Source organism: Protopterus annectens, chromosome 6.part0 (genome assembly GCF_019279795.1).
Source record: "Protopterus annectens isolate FY-2018-M chromosome 6.part0, PAN1.0, whole genome shotgun sequence".
Taxonomy (NCBI): Eukaryota; Metazoa; Chordata; order Ceratodontiformes; family Protopteridae; genus Protopterus; species Protopterus annectens.
The window spans coordinates 762,986,164-763,012,205 of NC_056737.1; positions in this window are offsets into that span (position 1 = coordinate 762,986,164).

Below are 26,042 nucleotides of genomic sequence, written 5' to 3' on the forward strand. Positions count from 1 at the left end.
TCCATACTTGACTCAGCCACATCTCTGTTCTGTAGTCCTCGTACATATTGTTTTGAGGTGCTGCCATTCTTCTTCAATTTTGCCTATTTCCTCCTCTTCTTGGGGTGCTGGAGCCCCAAGTATTTTTTTGAACTGTTTTACTTTCTCTCCAATCAACTTCCAGGTCTTCAGCCTAGTCTCTGTTGACCTTAGAGCCTTGTCTGACCACTGCTTGCAGCTGATTTTGGCAACCAGTGGTTTATGCTGTGGGCCAGCTGTTTCACTGGGGATCACTTTGCAATCTGATTCAACCCCAGTGCCCTTTCCTTACTAGGCGGAAGTCTACCTGAGTTGCATATTGGCCAGTCTTGTACGTGATCTTGTGACGGCCTCTCTTTCTGAACCATGTGTTGGCTATTATCAAGCCATTTGTGAGAAGGAAGTCTAGAATGGCCTCTCCTTCTTTATTCCTGTTGTCCCACCCATTTGGACCAAGCAGTCCTCATATCCTGTTCTGTCTGTTCCAATATGTGCATTCAAGTCAACCATTATCAACACCAATTCATGTTGTCTTGTTTTATCTAGTAGGTCCTGCAACTGCTGTCTGGATGCACTCTTTTCTTCTCTGTCGCAACCCTGCTGTGGAGCATAGGCTGAGATTATGAATACTGCCATATTGTTACACTAGAGTCTGATTGACATGAGTCTGTTAATATTTCTGATGACGTACCTCACTGACTTCTGAAGCCTCTGTCACTACAATTCCCACACTACTTTTAGCCTGTCTTCCTCCTGTGTAGTAGAATCTGGATCTCAAGCCAAGTGGGTTTGCTGCACTGCTCTTGCATCTTACCTCTTTGATCATAGGATGTCCAGCCTCCTCTGTACCATCATGTTAACCACTTCCAAGCTGCATCCTGTCAGTGAACCTGTGTTAAGTGTAACAATTTTCAGTTCATGATTGGCAGGTTGATTGGTTTCACTTCCAGCGTTCATTCACAGAGCTATCCCTTGCAGTCCAGGCTGAGCAACTAGACACTGACCCTCCAATAGCTTATTGACCCAGGGTCACTGGGCTTTATGGCGGGCACACACTGGCCAACAGGGGCACATACAGCCCTCCCACCATTACCATAGGTCCCTGGAGTAGGTTGAAGTAGGCTGGGTTCTCATCCCACTTATCACTGGCAAATACCCATGCCTGTTTGGCGATATTAGTCAACATGACCAAATCACCTAGAGGCATTTTACACTATTGAGTGGCTAGCCCAGCAATGGTTCACAGTATGTGATCCACGTTCTATCTTGAGGGTACTGCTCACCACAGTAGATGCCCAAAGCAGTTGATCTGTGCAACACCTCCCCCTATAGAGCTCTGTATAGAATCTGTGCTGCTAACCACATATCTTTTCATTGGTGAGATTTAAGATGGAAACAGTATGGTTTTTTTTTGGACATGGGAGGAACCACACAGAGACACAGAGAAAACATGCAAATTCCAAACAGGCACTGGCCAGAGATCAGGACTGAAACTTGTACCTTGTGCATGGGAGGCAAAACCCTTAACCATTATGCCAACTGGTCCTAAGTATCCTGAGATAAAAGTACAGACTAGAGTTCATAATAAAACATTGTTATTGGGCATTCCTGAAGCACCCATGGAACAAAGACATTTAGTCAGTCCTGCACTGCAAGAGCTTTTAAAGCAAAAAAGCTGTAGAGTGAGTACCAAACCACAAAGAAGGCACAGGATGCTATACAAGTCTGGTTCTAGTCAAGAAAAGATTATTAATTGAGACTCATTTTATGCATATCAAGACTAAACACATTTCTAAAAGTAAAGTTCAAAATACTAACTTTACAAGTCCTACTATCTCTCCTCTCCTCTTCCCTCAGACCTGTATGGTCACCTTATATCTGAAAGATGCCTGCTTCCACATGCTCATAGTCAGGACACACAAGCAGTATCTGAGATATAGAGTTGGAGATGCTTACTGTATTTCCTTGTCCTTTGCTTTATCAACTGTGCCCAGGGTAGAATGTTTGTCTCTAGTGATTGCATACTGTAGAACCAAAGGACATTCATATTTATGTCTACCTGGATAACTGACTGGTTCAGGCTCTCTACCTACAAGGAAATGCATGTTGTTCTACAGTTCACCCTGAGCTGCTTCAATCTTGTTACACCACCTCTGAATCTGTCTAAATCACAGCTAACTCCCCCCCCAAAAAAGTTCAGTTTTTTTGGAGTTCTTCTGGACACAACCAGACAAAGGGCATGTCTTCTTTCAGACAGAATACTGTTTTTGACCCAAAATTTAACTTTGCACAATGACAGAATCTGATAATGGACACACACAATACCTCAGGACCTTGAGGTGCAAGACATTCTCATGCCTGATAACATCCTTGGCAAGACTTCACATGACAGAACCACAGTGGTACCAGACAGCACTGACATGCCCACTTCATTCAGTGTTCCACTCACTTATTGCTTTGTGTAAAAAAAAAAAAAAAAGAGTTAATATGGTGGGTACAACATGTGAACCTGAATCATGGGTCATATTCAAGTGAATCCCAGATACCAAGACATGCCAAAATCTTCCCCAAAGGTAGCTTGAAAAAATGAGGATGGAGTTAACAAAACTCAGAGGAAAAGTGCATCAATATCTAATAGATGTTGGACACAGTTTTAACCATAAAATGCCCAGATCTGGTATCCAGGGACCTGGTGTATATACATAGACAACACAATAATTATGTGAGACATCAAGTACAGGGAGACCTACCCTCTTACTTCTTGTGTAATTTGGCTATCATAGCTTGGTACGTATATCAGGGGTTAAAATTTTCCCTAAGCACATTTTAACCCAGGAGAATGTCCTGTCAGAGCAGTTGAGCACAACAGAAGCAGACCATCTTGAATGGAGGATAAACAGGGATATATTTCAGGACTTTCTCCACAGAATATGTGTGTTACAAATAGGCCACTTTGCTTTTCCAGAAAGCAAACAGCTAAACACATTTTGCACCAGGACACTAGATATTGTGGAGGGTGGGAGATAACAGATGCCTTGTTAATCACTTGGGAAGGTCTGTTTCTCTGCAGCTTTCCTTCCATCTCTCTGCTCCTCAGGGTAATTCAGGAGATAAAATAGGCAGGCCAAAAGTGCTACTCAGAAGCCAGCACCAATGGCACTGAGGGGATAAATCTCTGACTATGCCCCACTTGACCTGTATTTGAATAGTAGGTTGGACAATGACGGAGCTGTCGGGGAAGGGTGGGCATGCCATTCCAGGGAGGACAGAGAAGCAAGATTCACACAGCCACTATCCCTTGGAAGAATGGTGGCATTGCCGTGGTTATCCTGGGGGGGGGGGGGGGGGCGGGACCTACAGCTCAACAAGCCTCCACTTGGGGAAAGCATTCATTAGCAAATGCATGGGATCATGCACTCACAAGTAGAGTGCATTGTGATTACCTACAGTGATGCAGGTAGCCCATCCTACTAAGCAGAGGTGAGCTTAGGGACTTAAACAAATGCTTTCATTGCCATGGTGCTGTAAAGGGCACAACCCCCAATGTCTGATTTCGCTGTCTGAAACTCTCTCCCACACTCCTTGCAATCTAACTATACAAAAAAATATTACTTTGTTTATGACATGTTTTTTCTTGGCTTCTTTATACTGCGCATGTTTAAACATTAAACCAACACCATTCTTCATATTCATTTCTTTGTACAAGACTTCGCTAAGAAAAACATCAGTGAATTGTGGAAGAACATGCCACCTGTGACTTATCACTGTGGAGTAACAACTTTCACATAGGACAGAACTTTTGAGTGGCATGTTTAACATTGGCTAGGCTTAAAATGAGCCATCAGGGCAGTTAGTCAAGTACTCATCTATGAACCTCTGCAACTATAAAAGGAAGTAGAATGGTACTAATAAGTTGGACAATTTGTAGGGACTGCAAACATTTTATTAGGTGTCCATTTCCTGACTCTGGGAACTGTGACCATGGGGAAGTTTGTGATATAGGGAAATGGCATAGTCTCAAGCTGGGTAGAATACTGGCAGGAAAATGGCACAAGGGCAGCAGATATTAGAGTAGGGGAAAAGTAGATAAAGCAGAAAAATGAGCTAGGCAGGGTTCTTGAATACTAAAGAGGCAATTTGAGACACTGTGTGTTCATAATTAATCAAGTGACAGTACAAAAATGGCATGAACCTAAAGAAAAAGGGCATCAGAATCAGATTTGATAAGATGAGGGTGCTAAAAATTGTGTAGAAGAAGAGAGTGTTTTCAAGTGAATGTCAGTACCGATGCAGTGGCAGGCGAGAACGTATGATGACATAGCATTATCAGAGGCAGAACTGCAGGAGCCAGAAAGAAAGGACATGTCAATTAAGGGGCTCAAAGAAGGAATCCAGTAGTAATTGCAAAGAACATTTAGAATGGAAAGGCAAAGCCAATATATGGAGGAAGAAGGTATCAGGGTGTAAACTGAGTAGTTCATGTATATACTGAGTTTTATATGGTTGTTTTTATGCAAATGCATCACATTTCTAACTACAAAGATCTATCTGGCTGTTTCTTTCTCCTGTTCTTTCGGAGTGGCTTCCCAATTAGATTTCTTTTAAAAAAATCAGTAATACTAGCTTTGCAGAGGATGATTCTTTACACTTTTTCCCTTAACTAATATCACCAAAGTTAAGGCTACAGGTAACGGCAAATAGCAAAGAATTGTACTATGCTGCTACTGGGAAATCATCAGTAGAATACCTATACCACAAAAGGTAAGAACACTTGCATCAAGCTAGTAGCAAAGTAAACCTGGTGTCAACATAATGTACATTATCAGTGCTGTTTGGTGAATATTCTGATCTCCTACATTGAAGAAATATTTATTGTAAAATAATGTATTTGTTCACAATGTAAAGACAAGATAGCACTCACAACAAGCTCCGTGCACACAAGAAAATAAATAATACCAAGTCCAAAAAATCAAAACTGTTGCACGGAGAAGCAGGACTCTTGAAAAGCAATGTCCATGTATATTCAAAAATGCTGCCTGTAATGGCACACCATCAACTGTTCTTTAAATTCAAAAGTCAGTTACAAAAAGTCACAACTTGCTATTCAGCACTGTCAGGAACTTCCAATTGCATCAGTTAACTTCACCGAACAATAACTTGTAGACATTCAAATACACTAATCCAAGCGTTCAGCGAAGTTTAAAGAAAAAAAAAAAAACAGTTTTGACTTTTTGGACAATGTATTTGTTCGGTTTGCTTTTTGGCAACCTAGCGTGTTAGTGGGGTGCATGTAATTAGAGTGTTTTCTGATAGTTCTGATAGTGTTGTAATATACACTGTGCAATAAAGTAATATATTTTCATCAAACTAATTGGAGGCATAGCATCTGATTGCCTAATTTTTATAAAACATTTCAGATCAAGCTTTATCTTCCAGTCTCAGGTATAGGCCATCCTCCTCAAAACAACCAGTTGTACTGTGTCTTAGCTGACTTTGAACCCTTCCATTTGTCTTGTTAAGACTAGTTTGAACCAGATGCTAAGTCAAGATATGCATCTTTGACATCAGTATTGTCCACAAAATCATTAAAAGTGAGCAGATTTAAAATTGCTCACAAACATATAACATTCATTCCATTGCCTGTCCCTCTATTGAGATACATCTTCTTACCTAAACTTTTCAAGAATTTATCCTTCCCCTTTTACATTCTCAACGTTCTTTCCCAAACAGAGGTATACTTTTGGGAATCACGTGCCTATAATACCACATGTAACATGTAGGTTGCCAGCCTCCACCTTATTTTCTATATACTCTCCTTTTCCTCTCGTATTGTCTGGTCTAACCCATTCTGTCCCACAACACAACTTGTTCTCTCATCCCTGTCTCGCTGCTTTATGATTAATGCTGTCACCTATCCCTTAAGAAGCTCTCTCCCAACCAAGATTTAAATGTTTCATATTCTCCTTTTCCACAGTGGCTTCCTTTCTCCCTCTTCTGTACCTCTCATTTCTCACTATTACCATTTTAACCCAACTGGCTAAGAGTATAACCACCACTCACCTGAGAGAAAACTAGACTTTACTTTTCTGTCTCAAGCAGGCATCACATTCATGAATTGACTAGAGGAACAACTTAAGTCCCCCATTATTCTTCTACCTTCTCCAGGGTCTCTCTTGTCCAGACACAAGCTCATCGTGTATGGGTTTTATCCACACCCTTGCCCATACCTCCAGCATGTGTCATCTCCATTTAATCCTTGAACAACCTAACAAGGATCTTAAACCCATTAGAACTAAAGTACTAAGTTTACAAATCCACCACACTTTCTCCCACATTGGAGACTCCTTCCGATGTTTAGAGATCTATAACCAAACTCTCCTTTAACTTCTCAACTTCTCTCTCACTCCCTATATTTCCTAAATGCTTCCATAATCACTCACCTAATCACTCCTCAGTCTTCTTCCAGTATTCCACAAATAATTGTTTTTTCACTTCTTACTTCCCTACTGTCCATCTCCTAACATCTTGCACAAACTTTACTGGCCACTTGAATCAAACTTACCAACACATGCCAAACTTGTCTGTTAAATCGTCCAAATTCTTAAGCCCAGGCCTTACTCCAAGTAACACATCTTGTACCCTGCAACAACTACTTTGACAGTCAGCCCCACCATTTGGCTGCATCTGACAGTAACTGGCTATTTCTTTAAAGTGGCTCCATTCTACTGCATCCCACTGCATAATCTCCTGTTTGTCTTACCTCTGCCTTACCATTCTTCTCAACTATCTTCCTGTTCTCAATCTCCACTCACTCATCCTTTCCTTCGAACCATTATTCCTTTCTCATTCTGTCCACTCCAACTAACTGTGTGAGCTTTCTGGAACTCACCATCTGTCCTACATTGTGCCACTGTGTAACACTTGATAGTTAGGATTCCTCATCCCTTTTTCTCAAGTCTAGCCCATAACCCAGAGTTGCAGATGTGCAGTCATCTGATAATCCACTTGAAAACTCTGTGTAACATCACCACCACTGCATCCCTTAGTGCCACTAAGAGGTACTTGACAAAGTAGGGTATTTGAGAGACTGTCATAATTTTACTATAATTAGCCTGGTACCCCAAGGAAACTGATATCCTGTTCCCTTAAGACAGTAATGGAAATGCCATATCAAATGCCACTCAGAAATTACCTTTGCCTAATTCTAGAACCTGCACTCAACTTCTTTCTCCATACAAAAATATTACCTCCAAGGTTCTAACCCAATTGAAACTTTGCTACTGTATATCTCTTCTCTTTTTTAACTATTGCTAAATGTATAATCTTACCAAAGCTGGAATATGGCTTCCTATTGCTTTGCCTACACTCATCACAGAATACTCTTAAACTACAAATAACCGGAAATAAAATCTTCAAATTTGTTCTACTGGCAGATAGGGATATACATCACTGACACCTCGTAAAGCAAGTGAATTGGCTCCCCATAACTGAAAGACCTATGTCATTCCAAGGTCCTTTGAGTTATAAAATCCTTGAACTCCATTACTACCCACTATAAAAGGCTTCTTCTGAATAAAGCTATCATGTATTCCATTAGAAGCTCATGAGATGAATCACCAGCTGTCACCCGACCAAGGTTTAAGAATGCAATAGGCGAAAAGAGCCTTTTCCAGTACAGGCCCTGTGATATGGAATAACTTTCCCAGAGCAAAGTGAAAATCAGTCAAACTCTAAATCTTTCAAAGCTGCTTTAAGCAATCACGCACAATAAGTAGCTGACAGTACTTGCTTTTGAGAAGCAGGGTAAACAGCCACAAGCCAACTAACCCTTTATTGTGCAAGAAATTCTTGCTCATTGTATTCAAACACTGCTTTGGCAACAAATGTTAATTAGCTTTTTTAAATGTTCCCTTACATTCTATAATGTTCCTGCACTGCTGCTCTGCTTCTAATTATTGTTAATTTAAAAACTGTTAGCTTAGAGTGACATAGCTCTTTCAGTTATAGGGAGCCAATATGGTAATTATTCATTATTATATATTCATCTGCCAGTTATTTATTTCACCCAGGTCATGGCTGAAAGGGTTAATAGACCAGCTCACCCACCTAGTTAACAAATTGCAAATAGATAAAATAAAGAAAGAAACAATGTTATTACCTTCACACCATAGTAACTCAACCCTCACCCCACCTCAAATTTGAAATACCGTTAACTGTGCACTATACAAAGCTGCTTTACAACATAACATGAAATTTACATTGTGATATTTTTATACAGATATAAGTAAGAACAAAAACTTTTTTTTTGTTGCAGTTATCTTTTCAGCCCCTTCAATGTCCTTCTAAACTTTAATGACATAAAGTGGAGTCTATGTATTAGGGTCCTCCCACCAGTTTAGCACAATCAATAAACTTCCAATATTTTTCAGCAGCTGCTGCTTCTTGCAGATCACAATTTACTGGTCTAAACATCATCTAATGGGATTGATGTTTTATATTTCTCTAATTTATTTACTAATTTCACCTTGATGCTGATATTTTTCCTGATCATCTCAAAACCAGTCTCTTTTTAAGTTAAAGGTAATCCTGATTCTTTTAGTCAGCTCCTGGACTTTTTTCTTTCATTCCAGCATTTTTCTTTGGAATAGTGGAAAATATTTCATTGACAATGTATCTCTATGGGCATTGGTATTGTGAGGAAAAATGAGAAGCAGAGTCTCCTTCAACTTGATGGTTTATTCTGTATTGCATAAACTGTTTTATTTCCTCCTTGGCCTGTTCTCCATCAAAAAATGTCTGTAAATCTCCATAAAATAAAATCTGAAGACAGTTGGGTATAACAACTTGAATCTCACTCCTGCCTCTTGACATTCATTGATTGCTGTGAAAAACTTGCTTCTCTTGCCAGTAGACAGTGAAAAGTAATTTTCAACATGCACTTTGGAGTTTCCAATTTTTATACTTTACCTTTCTGCCACAGTTTGGTCTGCAGCAGGTCGCCCTGTTTGTGTGATTGCATCTTCACTATTTCTGGTCTCGGCTACTTTATTGTGTCCAGATTTGGAGATTACGCATGAATTATACTATCAATTAACACATCCTGCTATGGAATACCAGTACAATTGCTTATCTGTATTTCCATAAAATGTATTCACTCTGTTTCTTCCATTTTTTCTGGTATATCAAAAAAGATCATGTTTTCTCTGTGCTTTGTCTTCTAACTCTGCTGTTTTTTGAAACAGTTCTTTTTGAAATGCTGCATGTTTAACCAATCTTTCCTTCAGTTCACTCTTTGGTTTCTGCACTTTTATCAGTTTATCTCAATAGGTAATTATGGCTTTTTCTATTGTTTCCACCCTTTTGTCATTTAATTTTATATATTCCATTAGTATCTTAGTGATTTTAAACAGCTCTGAGTGCTATGGATTTATTTTTTTGCTAAATTATTGGAAGCCATCTCCTATACTAAAGTTAAAACTTAAACTGCTCTTTGCTGAGCATAGAAGGTTCTTACCAGCTAGAATCTTTTCTTATCCTTTTCTGCATAATTCTCTTACTTCAGATTTTTCTTTGCTGGCATCCAGGTAGTATAATTATCGGGTCTATATTAAATCAGTGAATGTTTAAAAAAGTGAACGCTGATTTATCGACTCCATGTAAGCGAAAGCTTACAATTCTGAACACTTAGAACAGCAATTTTTTTCCTAGGGAAAAAAATCGCTGTTCCAAAAAAAAAAAAAAAAAAACTTTAAAACATTACCCCACACCCCCCACTTAAATATACCAACTCCAAGATCACACTACAGTGATGAAAACACCAAAATAATGAAGGCAGCCAAGCGATTTCTTTCCCAGGGAAAGAATTTGCTTATATGCCACTTCGTGCTTTCAAGTTCGATCAGGACGCATTCTTTCGAATGCGTCTTCGATCATATAATAGGGAACCTAATTATCAGCCAGTAACTGAACTTTACATAACTTGATCATTTTTACTGTCTAACAATTCATCAGTTTTCACACAGGCAGAGTTTTAGTCACCCTACTGCTCAATATGCAGCCATCTTGGAAGTTTTTTGGTCACTGCACTGTTGATCGTAACTTTAGAACCTTGGTCTTGAACCAACTGTTCAAGCACACTGTACCTCTTGTTAATCTGGGATATTAGCACTGCCTCTTTCTCATTTCACTTTCACACACAGAAATTCTGCCTTGCCTTCCTTTCCCTTACTTATTGTTCTCACTATCTTCACAACCCTCTCTCTATTTTTATACCATCCAACCATCCTCCTCTCTTATCTGTCACTAAAAAAATCCTCTCTCTTCATTCTCCTACTTCATTCAACTGTTTCCATTCACTTCTTTTTTGAAAATAGTCTCTCAATCCTCCCTCCTTTAAATGTTTCTCTTTCAGATACCAGCCACATCACTACATGTAGATGGTCTGACAGACATCACTCTTTATTTCAGCTTCTGTCATTTGATCATGCCTTATCTTCCATTAAACATTTACCTGCTCTCCTCTCTCTACCCCCCCCTCCCCTGACTAACATCTTCTGTTCTTTTCATTATACTGTTTTTTTCATGCAGGAAACACGCACACACACACACAAAAAAAAACTGTCACACTCTGGTCATGCAGTCACATTAAAATCCATTCCCAGTTGTGCAGTCATTTAACCAAATGACTTGGGTATTCTAGAGTTTCATATCTGACCCATGTGTGTGAGTGTACATTATCACCCCTCTGTTATTCATACCTTTTCTCGTGCAAGTCTGGGATATTAGAGGGTTGTAATACACATGCTTACCCTCATGCTGCACAGCTGCGTTGTTTAAATGCAACAACTGCCTGACTGCAGTTAGACAACATGGTTGCAGGCTGTAGTCTTTATTTAAGGTCAAATGCATGCATTTCATTGTAAGAAACACACATTGTAGGAATAACACAGATAAAAGGTTGCACAGATTTGTCATTTTAACTGGCTTGACTTGATTGTGAACCTGGTTGGAAGAGTACTTGTTTAGGGTGTAGTTATACCTCCCAACCTGCAAATATTGAAAACAGGTACAAAGGCTCTCAAACAGTAGGCACATCCAGCTAAAAATCTGAACATATAATTAGCATGAAATGTGCATACTGCAAAACACAAAAATCATTCCACTTCTAATAGAATTGTGGGGTACAAAAATAATACCTAAATAAGTAACAGTGGTGGGTCCTTTTTCTATAAACTGTTGGTGCTATTGGTATGTTGGCTGTGTAGCCTAGTTTTTTGTGTACTAAACAGCTTCAAAATTATATGTGGCAGTGGGGAATTCAGAAAGTCTTGTAAAGGGGTAAATCAAGCTTAAAAATAGGCACAATCCTCCGAAAACAAGAACAGTGTATTAGAGGGTTAATGAACCTGGAAATAGATATGTAAGTTCAAAATAGGTAGGTACAGTTGAGACGTCTGGGTGTAACTTTGCAGCACTGCTGCCTTTGGTGCTCGAGGGAGTCTGATTATGAATGGTGCCCCATGTCTTATTCTTACTCTGAGCCTCATTAACATCTTGAATTTGGAGCAACAACAAACATCCATCTGCATTTCATATAACCCATTCTGCTTCTCTGTTTGTTCCAGAGACGTGAATTGCAGAGGTTGTATCAGCATACACAAATGCAGGTCATGTCTGTGAATATAGCACTCAATCTTTAAGATGCTCCTGAATTGTAAGTTAGCTAGTCTTGTGTTTTCTCCTATCCCATTTGAAATTGCTGTGTTATAAACTATACTAAACGTATCTGTTAGGATATTTACTGCAAAAAAAAAAAAAACAAACAAACAAACAAAAAAAAAAAAAAACAGTTTTTCTTCTTCTGTCAGGTCCCTGTCTTCCAGGAATTCAGGCAACCCATCCCAAAGAATTATTTCCATCACCTTGCCTGAGAATGATACTGCATAGCTTCTTTCTGGACCTCATCCCACTTTTTCAAACAATGCTACTATAGTCACTGTTCAGTCCTTTGGCACCTTCTAAGTGTCCTGGAAAATGGTGTTAATCTGCCTGACAGTGCAGAAGGTTAAAGTTCTGAGCTGTTAATTAATGGCTTCTTGTAACCAAAGAGCACAGGTCTGATTCATTCTACCTCCATTTGCACACTGTGCAACTCTAAGCAAGTTATTTAACCAGACAGTGCTCCTGGATTATCCCTAAAAAGAAACAATTTTGTCTAGTGTGCTACCTGTTTAACATGTAGCACTCAATCTTCAACTATTGTGGACTGTGATAAAGCTTATAGGCTTTCTGAAAGCTGGTGCAAGAAGGCAAAGACAAAAGAAAAGAAGGACTGGGAAGCATTAGTTCAAGTGGAACTCATGCTGTTCTGTCTTCTGTGAACCATTGCACAACTATGCACACAACACAGGCATAATATAAAAGAATAAGCACATCAGTTGATACCAGACAAACCTCAGGCAGATGCTAAAGGGTATCATATTGGTGTCAGAGAAGACAGATGCATACAATATATAAACTGACCATGTAATATAGATGGAGGCAATTATTATCAAAAATGAGGGAAGGGACTCTCAGGTCTACCATGTGAAAGCAGAGTGAAAAAAAAACAAGACAGTAGACAGTACCACTTGGGTTATATATGGAGGACATTATCATCAGGACATAAAAGGAATGCTGGTATCCATTAGTGACAAAGTCTCTTTATATGCTATATGCATTTCTGGAGCTCATATCTCAAGATTAATGGGGACAGAGCAGAGTATGATAAGGTGGAATATTGTACTTGTCATTGTGGCCCATCGTTGGAACCACAATTGCACTAGCCTAGCCAGCTCCTTTGGATGGCTGTTGGAGCTGGTATGGGGAGGATTGACATGTCCATCTTGGAGAGGAGGCCACGAACATAGCAGTCCAGTTTTTCAGATGAGGGGTGGCATTACAAGGGACAGCCTGGGCACAGATGTTCTGTCATCAAACTGAGTCTGTATTATATCTCATTGTGAGTGCACAGAAGCATACAGTCTCATAATGGAGAGCATCATAGTCACCATGGTAATGTAGGTAATTCCTTTCTCCACCCAGAGAAGGGGTCAGACCCTATGTAATATGGCATATTTGGAAGAATACTAAAGAGGGCAAAAACAGTTATCACGTCTGCCTAGGTGACTCCTCCTCTGGATGTCTCTTGCTCCCACATTCTGGAATCTTGTAAATAATCATATGTCATTTGTGAATATTACTATAATCCATAGGCTTGTTTTACAAATGTAAGAGAACTATATGTTATGCGGATATTAAACTACTGGTGCAGAAGTGTGTGTTGAACTGTATGTTATGTACTGAGCTTTAAGAATGTAACCACAGTGTACCCTGCAGCAAAAGAGCAGAAATGTGTATAAACTATATACCTGTGCAGATGTGGTTTTTAATGGTAGAAGTTGGAACATACAGGGTTAACTTGCAAAACTTCACGAAAATAAGTTGAAATTGTTTACGATGTGCTATAAGAGAAAATTTCAAGGCAACAAGGAGACAGGATGTCTAGAGCTAGGAGTTTCTTTCTATTGTCTTGAAACAGAAATAATTACTAGGTTTAAAATGTAAAACTGATTAACTGTTTTACGACTTCCAGTTCTAGGCAAACTTCTGAGGGATATGTACTTCTCACAAAGAGATGCTAAAAATTCTGTTTGTATCTGTTAGCCTGGGAACTGAAGGCAGGTGGCAAATAATGATGTCATCCAGCTGACCCAGCAGTAATGTTTTGATATTAATTTGGGAACTCTCTCAGAGACTGGGCATTTTGTATTTGTCTTTGGACCTGGAAACATCCTCTCATAAGCAATTGCCTTGCTAATAGCAAGTAACCAGGGTACAGTAATCTCCCTTACATATAGATAGGAATAAAATAAAGATTAGTTTAGATGTTTTCTGTATTTATGTGAGACTGTCCTGCAATGTTGTTTTAAAATATTTCCTGAGATTCTGAACTGTGTAGTTACTGTATTGATTGAGTATTGTCTTGTTCTTTTATTATTTATTATTAAATATATTTAAACCTTTTAATTGTGGCTGGTTTGTTTAGAGATATTTAAGCTCTCAGAGTACTTGCACATGTATTAGGTGACACTGTATAAGCCACTCCAATAACCTTGATGTTGGTCACACTTACCATTTGGATAATAGTAATATTACACAGTAGGATTGGTCACACTTTGGGAAGGGCCTTAAAGTAGCTGATAAGGGGTTCTGGTGAAAGTGATAACTACCTTATGGTCGGGGCAGAAGGGGGCACAGCTAGTAAGCATGTGCCATCCATTCCCAGGTGTGTGTGTTTGCGTATAAATCAAATCTCAAAGTGTGTGTGTGTGTGTGTGTGTGTGTGTGTGTGTGTGTGTGTGTGTGTGTGTGTGTGTGTGTGTGTGTGTGTGAGCTACTTGGACAGGGACACGAAGCACTGGTTGGACAGAGAGAGTGTTGGGAGGACTTGGCTTGGAACCCTGGCTAAGGACTCAACTCTATAGCTGTGCCAGTGGGGAGTCTTATTGGGGATCTGAAGAAAGAGGGAGAAACCAGCCCCAGATTGACTGTGATCTCTGTGTGCTCTTAAGGGAAATTGTACTTTACTGTGTGTGTACTTGTCATCCTCCCAATGTGTACATCCCTCACTGGTGCTAGTGGTGAGGATTGAGGCTCCTTGATTACTGGGCCAGTGCAGGGGCATTACACTTGTAATGGACCTTGGGACTGCAGTCACCACTCAAGGTAGTATGTCACCAACAGACACTAGTGATATGTGTGTGATAACACTGCACAGACCATGAGAAGGGGCTGAGAGGATGGGGATTTTCAACTTGACAGCATACAGGTGGCAGGCAGACCAGGTTGCATCCTTTGATGGGAGGATACAATTGACAGGACACAGGAAACTGGTAGAAGAGGTTGCATTCTTGTGGGATGGGGGGTGCCCACATGACCTGACAGGATACAGAGAAATGACAAACAGGTGTCAGATATGTGAGAGACCACAGCCTGGCTAGCACAGGGAAACAGGCACACCTGGTCAAAGACCTTGCATGTAGGTGTTTACACACTGCCAAATGCACACAGCTCGCATTATGTTACAGGGGATGGGCTCTCTAGTACTCCAAATACAGACTGTGATATTGACATCTGTGAGGGACACCAAGCATGGTTCACATTTCTACAGCTGCCATACTGTGGCATAGTATCAGAAAAGGTACCCTATACCATCAAACAGGGCTGTAACCATGATTGGCAGAGGACAGCTTGCAGAAAGTTGTTGAGTGGCATGAACTGTCATACACACATTGCTCACAGGTGTACATGCCTTAGTATATATGACCAAAGGAATGGCAATAACAGTGGTACCACCAGTCCTATGCACACATAGCATACATATCCTTGAGAAGGATAAAGCTGACAGGCACTCTCTGATACAGGACATCAGTGCAGTGGATGGCCATAATAAAAGATAACACATCAGGTGGGTCAGCGGAGCACTGATATGTAAATGTATACCCATACCAAACATAGGAAAGTATCAGAGACATATTGTCCACTGAGAGTGGACAACCAACAAAGTGGAGTATCTCACAGACACAGAAGAATTTCTGGCATTCCTTACTTACCACTGAAAGTAAGAGAACATGCAAACCTGGCGGTGGCTTTGATGTCCAATTGGGGTTGGTGATGATTACCAGCGAGCCTGTAGGGGATGCCCCAGATGAGTAGTAGCAAGTGCCATTCTTGCACATATGCTGTGTGAGATTCCTATCTTTCTTGAAGACCTGCAGCTACTACAGGGAATGTGGAGTAGTTAGGCAAAAATTCACAGCTATGTGTGGGTATATCAGGATTTACCCACGGTTGGTGTGGTATGATCACTAATGTGAAACCTGAGTGATTAAACAAAGTCAACTGTGGGGAAATCCTGATATACCCACAAACAGGAGTGGATTATTGCTATTATACAATTACATTATTTAAGAAAGAAATTGCTTACCTATCTTAAATAAAGCATTTGTATAAGGGCAGTTCTGTCTTCACTATACTGATGTACTGCAGATGTGTATGGGAGTTATTTTCTCACACTTCCACAGTACATCAGTGCAGGAGAAATGGCAGAGAAAACAGAATCTCCATTGCAGTTTTTTTTAAGTGTCACAAAAAATAGACCTTTACAGGCACAACACAAAAATATGCAGAAAACCAAGCATGTTTCTGTTTTAGTTTTGCAGAACATACCTGATTTTTCTAATATTTAGTGTGTCTTCCATACCATATGCCAAGAGAAATGTCTGGCTGCTCAGTGGAACTTCTGCAGCTGGACTTTTTTCTATTGATATATGCTCGACTTAAAAGGGGCACACTGGTTGAGCTGTCCAATCACTGTTTTCACTTTTCAGAAGTAATGAGCTGTTAGTGTATAATCTACAATACATCTACAGTGACACAGCTTATAGAGACCTGGAGCAGCTATGTATGGTGGGGGTGTAGGTGGCCCATTTCTCACTGGTTGGTGCTTTGCATGCAGATGTGGAGAACTGGATGTCATGGTAAACAAAGATGACAAATGGACATTACATAATTACAGTCAGACATACACAGATGGCACACAGGATTTCAGAGGCAACTTCACATTCCACACTGTCCGTGGGTGCTACTTCTCCAGTCCATGGACACTCCCAGGAACATGGAAAATGCTTTGCTGGTTTTACCATAGGCACACCACACCACGTGAGACAATCAGGGTGCCACACTTTAATGCTAGCATTCTCTCCTATAGCCTTAGAACAAGTGCCACCTACCTGTGCTCACTCGTGGAGTTGTGGACACCATAAGTCTTCCAGAAAGCCACTGGAGGGGCCAAGGTGAGGTTCTGACATATGCACCTGAAGCAGTACTTCGTCCCTTAGAGAGGAGGCCTCCAGTCCTGGCATTGCACGGTCCCAGGAAGCATTCTTTTTATGGAAGCTACACCCCATCACTGGAGTAAGTGATCCCTGACTTCCCCATTTTACTTGCTGTGTTCATAAGTGGTCTGTGCACCACCCATAACCATTCCATCTATTGCTGAAGTATTGTAGCTCCCTGTTACTGTGCCCCACCTCACCTGTGCAAATGATGATAACTGTGTCCTACCCACACTTCTAGCCTATATGGGTATGGTAATGTCTGATGCCCAGCATGGACAGTTATTGCAATGTAGTGCATATTCCAGAATCCAAAGCAAATGCTACTGGGACTGTAATGCATAGCCTAGGTGTGTTAATGTATGCATCAGTTTTATTCTGTGTTGTCTTGACATGGCCCATACTTGTTCACCAGATGTCACATCTGTGCCAGTGTCATGATATATTGTGCCCACCTTTGCCTTACATGATGTCCCACCACAGATGACTCCTCTGATGACTCCACACTCAGCTCTTCCTGTGCTGCTGCTATAGGTACATTAGACAGAGCTATGATCTCCCCGTGTTGTAACAATTTTTGTTGTCCCATTATATGAAGCATAGTGCAGATCAAAATTATCAGGTCTGTAGAGTATACTGTAGTGACCATCAGATGTATCCAGGCAATAGGAGCAGCCCTTTGGCAGTCCATACATATGTTCAATGATATTACATTATTACATGTCTGTGGCAGTGTGGTATTATATATCATCTGTGCCACAGTTTGGGGCTGCAGATGGGGACCATCAGCCAAAGTTCTAAAGCATTTGTAGCATCACCTGCAGCACACAACATTAAGTGCCATTATGAGTGGTCTGCTGCCCATTAGAGGCATAGTTAGGGTGGGGCAAAGAGAGCAGCCACCCCAGGTGAAAAGTGACAGGGGGCATGACTGGCACATGCAGAATAGTCTTAAGTGCTTTACTAGCTATTGGAATATTTCTTTTTTTTGTTTGTTAACTTAAAGTTGAGAGGAGTGCCAGATCAGGAGATGGCACCAGGTGTCACAATTACTAGCTAAATCTCTGCTGAATCTGTTCATGGGAGCAGAATATTGTGGGCTGTGTGGGTGGAAATATGTGTACTTGCCAACTAGAAGACCAAGTAGAAAATTACCCTCATGAAATACTTCTATAGGTCTTACATGTGTCAGATATGGGACTGTTGCATATAATACTTTGTGCAGTATACATTACTTGGAGAATAATGGAGAGAAAGCCCTTATGTTTGATATATATATGAAAACCACATATACTCCTCTATATGCTTCAGCATCATATCAAGGAATTGATATAAGATTTATGGGACTTATGTCTGCAAGATTTCTAATGTGCCCCTTGTTGGATGCTAAAAATTCCCCAATGGTGAGAATGGTTAATGCTACAAAAACCTTTATGTCCAATAGAACAGGCAGTCCATGCATCCCTTTTGATTCATTTTGACGATGGCACTTCTACTAGTTCCCATATGAAGTTTCTGTTCACATAGTAGTAGCCAACTATGTCTTAGTCATGATGGTTTGGTTTGTCAGCTGCTGATGGACACATCGGTGATCTGGAGGGTGGCAGAATGCAACATCATGGACACTGGCTCCCAAGGCAGCCACTAACATGCTGACCCAATTAAAGCAGATGCTACTTCTAACATCTTAATGTGAGTGATATACCTGTGCACCAAAATGGAATCATTGACCCAGTTGTCAAAATACGACTCGACTTTGACCTCGGAACGGGCTTTAACATGAGTGGAGATATGGGCGAGATTTGTACTTCGAAAATGTCAGGTTTGTCATTGTCGCCATTCAGCCTCCGGACTTCGACTGAAGTGGGATCGACCAAACCCACTTCGACCTTACCATAGTAAACCATTCAGAAAAGCTGATCGCAGTGGCTCAACTCACTAATTTTATTGATTTCTGAATCAAGCCACAATGTTTGATTCTGTCATTTGCATGTCATTATGTGGTTGTTTGCATGTGATGCAGCACTATTTTTCCAAGTGGACATCGATTCGTAGCTGAATACTAGGCTAACTGCTCTGAAGGCACTTTAAGCCTAGCCAACAACCCAAGGTCAGAAACAAACCCTCTACCATGTGTCTGTGAGGCTTAACCATTATACCAAACCCACATGCTATGTGTGTCTCTGAATTACCTTTCCCTGTGCATTGTCACTCACTACTCTATTTTGCTTAATGCACTGCGCCATTTATTTTTGAATATCACCCATATACTAATGCTTTCTGTCATGGATTCAGACTACAAAGGTGGACATATATTTGGATCTGTCTGTTACTCCATATGAAGCCATTCTGATGTCACTATATTGTATTCCATATCAGCTTTCTCCCACATGAATTTTTATTTTTCAGTGTCTGCTTTCCAGAGCAAAGATGCATGATGTGAGATTCTGAAAGAGCAAAATATATACGTGGGTATAGATAGTACAGGTGTTCTCTGCACAAGAAAAAAAAAAGGCTCTGCTTATATTATAGGTAACTGCTTTTCATGTTGACATTTTTATTACCTTTGCTTTAACACATAAGCACAGGTGAGGGGCTTTTGACCTCCTAATGTCATACTTATTTTTCATTTTCTCACCAAATACATTTTTGATTGAGTTGATACTTACCAAATCTTTTAATTTTATCCCATGAATTCTATTCTGCTAACTAACCTACAGTTAGTTAAACCATTTTCTTGGTCTCTATTCTTTGCTTTCTTTCTCATCGTAGGTGACAGTCTGTGAGACTAGCATTTAGAGAGGCTGTCATGGGTCCTAATTATCTGAACAGGTCTTTGCATCTGTATGGTTTATATACCAGAATCATATCTCTCCTCCACCTTCATTAAGAAATATTGTAATGAATCAACATTCTTACCATTTCCTCATATGAATGATTGACTCCTTAGGTAAGAAATCTTACTGAAGTGTCTGTGACCTTTTTATATCTTACATTTGTATGGATTCTACAGTGAACGTGTATTCAAGTATAAAATGTACTATATAATTAAAGGCTACTATTAATAACTTTGGGTTTTATAGTCTTATGAATATTAATGTGCAATATAACATCCTAGTTGCCCACTTGCATATAGCATTTATATGAATTTCAGGATTTAATTTCTTAACTCTGTGTGGTACCTAAGTCCAAATCTGTGTAGTGTTTAATTCCTCTGATTTCTTTTCTTCTAGATTGTAATTTGACCATTACTTTATTTTGTTGAATGATCAGACATTTTTGATTACATTTATTGGAGTACTTTTTTTTTATTTCATGTCTTTATTGGTTGTTGTACAAAATAAAATAAATAATCTCAGCTATTTATATTAATACAGATCAGTTTCAAAAAGGTTTTGTGTAATAATAATATAACTTATTTAAAAAAAAATCACATTCGTAAAACTTCAGCTCTGTACAGCATATACAAAGGTTTTCTATAACTAATATTTAAAACATAGAGGATTATGATCAGGTATCCAATTTTGACAAGTATATTATATGTTCGAGACATGAATACCAAGAAATTCACCTTGAGCGCAAAGCTCGAGAGGTGAATCTTGGCATCCATGTTGAGAATGCATAATACTATGTTACGATCAGAGATCCAATCATAATTCTTTGTAGTACATAGAGAGTTATCTGCTGCATGCACTACTAATTACACAAAAGTAAGATCAAGAAAATAAAAACATAATGTTTTGTGCTGGCTTTGAAAGCCAGTAAGGCAGTGAAAAAGTGGTTGATGTCCTTACATATTCCCTAAGAGAAGGAGAGTGATTCAAAATACTGGCTGTAATGTAGCAGACAGCAGGCACAAATGGGAGTCGCAACAAAGCAATTTTATGTCCTTCTGCTGCTATTTACTGGCCTGTGCTGTCAGCTTTTAGTGCCAGATGTGATCTTAACTGCATGTAGGGGGTGCTTCACAATTATTAAGCAATCTTCTAAGCATTGTTTAGGTTGGGTCTCACCCTAGAGTAGTGCTTCATGAGGAAGTTGTTCAACTAGTTTGGAGTGTAATCATCGTGCCCAATGCACTACAAATAAATAATTCTCAGTTGCATCTATTTTAAAAGAATATGTATAAACTGTTTTAGTCTAGATAAAATTAAGTATTTGAAGAAGTTGAAGTATTATCATTTTCAAATTTCTCAAACAGCTATACAACTTTGGTCCAACAATTAGAAGTTTCATCTTGTAGTTGATCTAATTTTGTTCAATTCAGTTTTTTGCCTATCAGCAGATGAAGAAATTTGTTGAAAAGAGGTTCTCTATTCTATTTCCAATTTCTAGCAATAATATTTTTCTTATTGCTAGTATGAGCCAGAACATTGAAAATCGGTCTGATTATAATCTTTTGGAAAGAGCAGCATTAAATAAAATATGTTCCTTGCTAATAAAAATATTACGATTGCATAATTGTGCAAAATGTTTTACATTTCCCTAATATGCTGTAATAAAAGTGCATTCAAAGGTAATGAGGGGATTCATGGAGATACTGTGATTTGTACACCTCTGTGTACATGTCGTGGTACCCTTTTGTTTTTCAGAAACTGCCCTAACATGGTGCTGCATGGTGCTCTAGCATGAAGATGTGCAGCACCACATAGGGCTAGCCCTGTGGCCACGTTGAATGGTAATGAGGTGGTCCAGGGAAGAGGCGAATACTAATTAGGCATATGTTCTTTTTTCCCCAGAACCACCTCCTGGAAAGCATCTACATGCAGATTGATTTAAGAAATCACTCAGATCAGGATGGCCGGCCCCACCATGTCATGGTATTGAACATATCCAGAAACTACCTATCATAACGGTAGTACAGGGATTGTGGGTGGGGAGAATCATTAGACAGCAGGGATAACTATTTACTTAAGTGTCTTCACAGCATCAATATTACCATGGGGATTGGGGGTGAAGGAAATCCTAAACACAACAGATGACTATTTCCTTAAGTACCTTCTTGGCATCAACACCACATCAGAGATAGGAGGGTGCAGGGGAAACCCTAAACATCAGGGATACATTATACTTAAGTGCCATAATGGCACCAACATCACTACAGGGCTTGGGAGGAGGCAATAAACACCAGTGATAACTAATTTACTTAAATATATTCATAACACTGACATCCCTACAGGGATCACAAGGAGGAGAGAATTAGTAGACACCAGGGATACATTATACTTAAGTTCAATAAAGGCACCAGCATAGAACAAGGATCGAGGGTGGGAGGAAACAGTAGAGATGAGGGATTTTACAAATGTGCCATGATGGCACATACAATTATGGTGGCTGGAGGTGGGAACACATACTCTAACCACTAGGGCAACTACAAGTCTGCCATAGCAGCACATAAACTATTACGGTAATCAAATGTTGGGGAAACCACTGGAGGGAAGACAAGTCAGGGGGAGAGATACAAGGATGAATGTGTACAGCTGTGTGTGTAGGAGGGAGCAACTATGGGGAGGATGCCACCACCTACATGAGCAGCAGTTTACTACTGCAATGTCCAAATCAGACATGAAAAATAGCTGGTATTGAGGTCTTACTTCATCACGACTAACATGTCTCTGGATTGCAGATTATCATGGTATGGAAGCACCACCTTTCTAGCACCAGCTACATTGCTCACACTAGGTCCTTTCATGAATTCCCAGGGATGTGTTTCCAGTCTACCTTTCATTTAAGTTTAGATCTCCAACAAATTAGCTAGAGATTTTTATTAACATTAGCAATTCAATCAGAAGTAAAAAAAGGCTCTGTGTGTATACTTTCAAGTGTAACTTCTCCAAAATTGTCATGTGAAGCATTTCTTATTGACTTCCAAATGTAGGATTTGTCAGAGTCAGATAAATTGCACTGTTCATTCATAAAAATGGAATTACAGTATTCTTCATTTATGTTCTCCTTGTGTTCAATAATAATTTTAAATAATTCAGATAAAACTTGTTTACTTTCTTTATTTTTAAAGATAATCTGACATACACATTCTACAAATTTTGGTGAAGTTTAAGTAGTAGTATTACTCAGACTAAAACAATTGTTGTACTTGAAATTTAACTTCTTGTAAGAATAATGAATCATCTTATGTTAAATCAAATTCAGACATTAAATAATTTATGTTTTTGAGGCTACTAGCTTGAACACAATTATAACATCATATGAAATTATCTTTCCATCAACCTACTTTAGACTAATTAGTACCTCTATTAGTCCTCTAGCAATACAGAAGGGAAATATTTATTCCTAGCCATTTTTTTTAATTCACTGTACTTGAAGACATTTTAAAAGTCTTTAAAATACCGTTTATATACTGTGAGCTTGCTAGATTATAAATATTATACTGAAAATAGTTACAAAGTACCAGCAATACTTTATTAAAGGTTTAATCCAATATATTTTATGGAATTGTTCTAGACTCAACAGGAGATGCCTGCAATGTTTTCCAGTTTGATTTACAATTATTATCTACCTAATGTATGTTTGCCTTGAAACAAATATATTTCAACATCAGGAAGTTTGATGCCCCCTCTTTTTCAAGCTCTAATTTGATGGCCATAATCTAGTCTAAGATAGACTAAGTCTGTCTGAATACCAGAACTTCAGAATATTTTTAATAAACAGTTTTAACTGATTTCTATTAGGTATTAAAGCTGCTGTTTGGACTACATAAACAAATTTGGGACATGTCACAATTTTTATTAGTTGTAATCTTGTTTCAAAATTAAAAAAGCTTATTCCAATTATGAAATAAATCATTCACATCATTTATTTATTTTAAAAACCATGTCTTCTTTAATAATTATATCTAAATAATCTATTTCTGGAACATTCCAGTTAATGCTATATTACTTTGTGAATAGCTTGGTTTAATTGCTATTTAATAAAAAATATTAGATTTCTTTTCATTAAAGGCCATGCCCAAGATAATTTAAAATCTCTAGGGTAACATTTTCAGTTCTACCATGGAGGGTCTCATGTCAGTAATGTTAACATATCACCTGCAATAATGCAATTGTTGATTCATTATAGCTACCGACCTTTATACCTTGTATTACATTATTTTGCCTTATAGCTTTCACCAAAGGTTTTATTGCTGGTGCAAATAGAAGAGGAGATAGTTGAAATCTCTGTTTGGGGTCTCTATTCATCTTTATGTAATTACATGGATATGATCAGTTCTAACATCTGAGTTTTTCCAGATATATAGAGTTTTAATTAATATTGATTTTTAATTATTATTCATTGGGTTGTCCAATAAAATCTAATACGTTATATAAATATTCACATTTAATAAAGTAGAATTATTTTTTTCTATATCCAAGCTAATGAATGCTGCCTCCATTTTATTATTGTTATATTGTTAATAACATCTAAAAATATCTGTTAAAATTATTTTAATAGTATCCTGTATTTGTCTGTTGCTAATAAATCCTGTTTGATCTTCATTTTATAGATGTAAATAGTTTATAGTCAACATTTAAAAGTGAGCTTGGTCTATATTAATAACACATAAAGGGATCTTTATTTTGCTTTAGTATAGATGCTCTATATGTGCATTTAAATCAATGATGGTTTATTTTATTATATTCTAAATATAGTTTTATACAAGAAGAATGTAATTTTATCTCAAATTAATTTATATATTTCTGCTATTATGCCATGTGAGCCAGGTGTTTTGTTATTTTAATCCTTTAATTTTGCAAATTAGTTCATTATAGGATTTGTTTATTAATAGAAACCACTGCTTCTTTTATAGTTCCTTTCTTATATTCCTAAACTATTTAGATAAAATTGTTACTTGTTTATACAGAGAAGGTTCATAGGTTCATAGATTAGTACTAAGCTAACTGCCTTTGTGAGCCATTTTAAGCCTAGCCAATTATCCCTTGTGAGACTCAAACCCTGCACCTTGTGTTTGTAAGGCAAACACCTTAACCATTAGGCCACCCTCCCAACCCTGTGTTATTAATATCTGTATAATACATTTTAAATTGTGCAAGAATTTCTTCTATTTCCATTTTAATTTTACCATTTTTAAATATTTACTTCCCCGAATTTGATTTCTTTTTGACTTCATTTTTTTGTTTTCTTATTAAATTATACATGCTTTTGGGCATCATGGAATAAGTAGAAATATTTATTGCTTCTATGCTAGCAATGTTGCATATACAAATAATTATTGGTATTTCCCTTAAGAGTATTGATTGGAGTCAAAAACTGTGTCTTTATGTTTGCATCATAGATTTAGCTTTATGTAATTTCTCCTGTATGTCAAACAACCCTTTATCCCACTTTTTAAACGTTGTTTCTACTCCAGGTCAGCACTTCCCATATAAATAAGCTTTTAGAGAATCCCAAATCATAACATTTTTAATATTATTTGATTTACTATCTGTAAGGAAATTTTCTATCTCACAAACCATTTTTAGAATTCTTCCAATTTTGTAAAATATGCTGGTAATCTTTTTATCATCAATAGTTTCTCACCAAATTGTATAATAGGTCAAAATGTGCAGTGGTCTGATGAGGGAATAGGAGGATTTTAAAACATTCAACATCAGATTTTAAATAATTTGATATGAATATTTTGTCACTTCCTGACTGAGTCACAAATACAAATGACTAATGTGAATAAATGAAGGAATCGGGATATTTTCATTGTATATCTCTCAAATTTAAAAGACTAGTCATATTCTTTAATGCTTTGGCTGTTGCTGAAATTATTGGCTCTCTTAATGCACTAGATTCTTCTTTATTAAAATATGGTTATAATTTCTACCTAAAATCAAACTTCCCTTCATACTACTAAGAAAGGTTTCTAGACATTTTTTAGCTTTAGTAGCTCCCAGTCTTGGTTCCAATAAACATTTGCTAGTATTAATATCCTGTTGCCAAACTTAGCAACTGTTATTGAAAATAGATTGCATTAAGTGATATTTTCATAAGGAAGTTCCTCATGACTAGCTCTTCTCATTATGTAGAATAAGAACTTACATTTGTGTATTACAGTTGCACACTGAAAACGGATCAACTTAGACT